Below are 3,931 nucleotides of genomic sequence, written 5' to 3' on the forward strand. Positions count from 1 at the left end.
TCAGCTGTTAATGTACCATGTGCAATGTTGAGTAAAGTTGCCATCAATTCTTGAACCATATGAAAGTGGTGAACACAGTGGTGAATACTTCAAAAGACCTTTATTGCTGGACTTGGAGGCAAAACATTAAAATGATTTTATGAAAGGGTCATTAAAAATAGATTGTTAAAGCTATGTCACAGACAGTGTACGTTTGCTCTGGTCACCATTTGTCATTTTGTTTAGAACTCTAAACCATATGTGCTAATAGAAACTGCTTTTTTAGAAGCTAAGAAACCTGACATGAAAGGCTACATTCCCCAAGAGACCTTTTTTTTTTTTTTTTTTTTTTTGCAATTTCATCAATGGAAAGACAATTAAAAAATAGCAAACTAATTGCTAAGCCCAACTATTTTGAAAAAATTAAAAGTATTATTTAAGAGCAGGACAGGGCCCACCTGGTGTGGCTCAGTGGTTGAGCGTTGACCTATGAATCAGGATGTCATAGTTTGATTGCTGCTCATAGCACAAGCCTGGGTTGCAGGCTTGATCCCCAGTGAGGGAGTTTGCAGGAGGCAGCACATTAATGATTCTCTCTCATAATTGATGTTTCTATCTATCTCTTCCTCTCTGAAATAAATAAAAAATATTTTTTAAAAAAGAGGACAGGTTTCTGAATTTGGTTGTTTAGGTAGAAGAAATTAGATATGAAATGAAATGTATGGGAAGACTTAAAATTTTTTTGAACTTTTTGAGTCTATAGGATTCCTTTTGCTACCTAATAAGAGTATAATATTCTGCAAGTTGATGTAGGGAAGAAATAGTTACTTAATTTATAGAGAGGTTATGAAAGCTTATATCCAACCTATTTACTTATGAAGTAACATAATGGTAATTGTCAATATAGTTGCCAGACACTTTGTATATCTTACTTCTTTCATTCTCTCATCATTCTTACGAAATAGATACTATTAGTCCTTTTTTTTAGACAAGGAAACTGAAGCCCAAAGAAATTAATTTTTGCAAGGTTACAAAGCTGGGATTTTAACTCCAATCTGGTTCCTAAACTGCGCAGTAAATCAGGTTTGAATAGTTTAAAAGTAAATTGATTTTTCCCAATTTAGAACCTGTTTCTAATGGCTGGACTAGCTACTCAAGTGACATCCATGGAATGGGGTATATGTTTGAAAATTGTAATTTGGTGTAAAAATTATTGAAATAAGAATGTGTGAAGTTTATGTCTAAGGGAGGCATCACTGTTGCTTTGAGATGCCATAGAAAGCAATTTTTATTTTTGACATGGTACTGCTTGAGAGATTAATTTTTAATATTTGTAAAATGTGATTAATTATAAGAATGCCATATGGCTACTTTGGAAAATATATAAAGCAACTCATATTAAATGTCTTAACTTCAGAAGAGAATTGCTAGATAAATGAATTTTATTTTGTCTGTTTCTCTGGTTCACAATTTTGAAATAAAACACATGTAAACTTCAAGAGACAAGCCCTTGGGTTTATGCAGGAGTTAGAAATTATGAAACATGGTTGTCCTGCTTATAGCTCATGTGCGGAGAGACTCAGAACCCAGCTACTTCCACTACTTACTGCCTATGGCTTTATGTGTGTCTTTTAGGATCAGAACCATGTGTTAAAGTCTTGTGATCTTATTGAGTTATTATCCTGCAGAAAAGATGTCAAGCAGGAAATGTGGTAGGGGAATTTACACAGGGTTGAAAAGAAAAGATAATTGAAGAAAATAATCTAATGTCTTAGTGAAAAAAATGAAGGTACAATTCACAGCACAGATTAGATCTGGGGGGATAGAGCCCACAACCAAGGTACATGCCCTTGACCAGAATCAAACCTGGGACCCTTCAGTCCACGGGGCGACACTCTATCCACTGAGCTAAACTGGTTAGGACAGGGCATATTTATTTTAAAACAACCACTCTGTACTTCTCCTGCCTGTATTAGAGGAGCTTAATAAGAACTGAAATGATGCTTGTGGAGTTAAGTCTTGGATTAAGAGTTTGGAGATTGTCGTGCGGTATTTGATTTTGATATAGTAATTTGATATAGTAAAGGTGATAATTTCAGAGAAAATCTTATCTCTGCAATCCGTGTGGCATCATTGTTAACCTCTCTTGAAAAGGCATAGGTTCCATTATACAAATATAGAGTGGGGCAAAAGTAGGTTTACAGTTGCTCATATGGAAAAAAGTGCAATAATGAGTAAATAATAATACAAGATTGAACTGTTTCATGTACTCAAAACTGTAAACTTACTATTGTCTCACTCTGTATAGATTATGGGATAGTAGGTTGATAATTGAGGCTTATATAGGGGGATATGCGGTTCTTTTCTCTATCCCCTTTCCCCTAAAATATAAAATGGGTCATAACCACTGTTGATCAGTTGCAATGTCTTTGTCATCTCTGTTTTCAGTTACTAGCAAATACAGCTCCCTCATTAATTAGAGCAAATATCAAAATCACCTTATCTGTTTGCTCTAAAGTAAACCATCTTGCTCATCTTTTAATAGGAAAACATTAGGGCCTTCTGTACTATTGTCTGTGTTTACTGCTTCAATAAATATCATTACCACTAGCTTTTCTCCAATTTTTACTTTTCCTATGATATCCCTCCCATCTTCACCAGTTATCTTGCTTGCTTTTCTGTCTACTCAGGTACCCACATGCTTCAGGGACTCTTGGCAGTGAATAGTGGAGGCTGTGAAGTCTTACCTAATAGCAGAAGTGGGGAAATCCTATATAATAAAGAGGTAATATGCAAATTAACACTCATGCCCTCAAGAGATGGCTGCCTGTGACCAGGCTGGCAGGGGGGGTTAATGAGGGACAACCAAATGACTGAACAAGCAGGCTGTGTGGGGCGATCAGGCCAGCAGGGGGGTTAGTGAGGGATGACCAAATGACTGAACAAACAGGCTGCGTGGGGCGACCAGGCAGGTGGGGGGCGGCTGTGAGGGGTGACCAGGCCAGCAGGGGGGCAGTTGTTAGAGGCAACCAGGTCGGTGTGTGTGGGGGGGGGCAGTTGGGGACGACCAGGCTGGGGGGGGGGGGCAGTTAGGCCAGCATGGGGGCAGTTAGGGCTGACCAGGCCAGCAGAGGGGGACAGTTGAGAGCAACCAGGTAGGCAGGCAGGTGGGAGCAATTAAGCCAGCAGTCCAGGATTGTGAGAGGGATGTCCGACTGCTGGTTTAGGTCTGATCCCCAGGATCAGGCCTAAACTGGCAGTTGGACATCCTGCAAGGGGTCCCAGATTGGAGAGGCTGCAGGCTGGGCTGAGGGGACCTCCCCTCCCATGCATGAATTTCATGCACCAGGCCTCAAGTAGTCTATAATAGGGTATCCCAAATAAATCTCTTTTTCCACAAAATAATAGGCAGCACTCAAGTAATAAGTATCTTAGTGTCAAATATTGCACACATATCAATTCTTAAATATTGCTTAACCCTTATTTATACCTTGAGATGGCTCTTAGCCTTGTCCAATCTAATACTTGTGCATTTCTTTTCCTTAAGGGGAGTATATGTCTAATTATATCCCTTCTTTTTGCCATTATTTTTTTCTTCCAAAACTCAATCAGGAAGAATCAGAAAACCTGAATAGACCAGTAATAACTAATGAAATTGGAGCAGTAATAAAAATAACGCCCAGCAAACCAAAGTCCTGGACCATATGGCTTCACAGGGGACTTTTAGAACTAACACCTATCCTCCAAAAACTGTTCCAAAAAATCCAAGAGGAAGGAACACTTCCAAGCTCTTTTCATGAGGCTAGGATTATCCTAATTCCAAAACCAGATAAAGACACTGCAAAGAAAGAGAATTACAGGCTAATATCCCTGATGAACATAGATAATAAAATCCTTAACAAGATATTAGCAAATCGGATCCAGCAATATATTAAAAAAGACCATACACCAT

At 38.6% G+C, this 3,931-nt stretch overlaps 1 long non-coding RNA gene across 1 annotated transcript in view; it reads right to left on the bottom strand.

Moving 5' to 3' along the window:
* Positions 1-448: 448 nt before the first annotated feature.
* LOC107183336 overlaps positions 449-3,931 on the bottom strand; it is a 19,646-nt gene continuing 16,163 nt past the window's right edge. The window contains exon 3 of the long non-coding RNA XR_001514116.1: positions 449-512. This is a non-coding gene — a long non-coding RNA (uncharacterized LOC107183336). The remainder of the gene's footprint in view (positions 513-3,931) is intronic.

The sequence above is a fragment of the Myotis davidii genome, unplaced genomic scaffold, assembly GCF_000327345.1.
Source record: "Myotis davidii unplaced genomic scaffold, ASM32734v1 scaffold280, whole genome shotgun sequence".
NCBI classification, from domain to species: Eukaryota; Metazoa; Chordata; class Mammalia; order Chiroptera; family Vespertilionidae; genus Myotis; species Myotis davidii.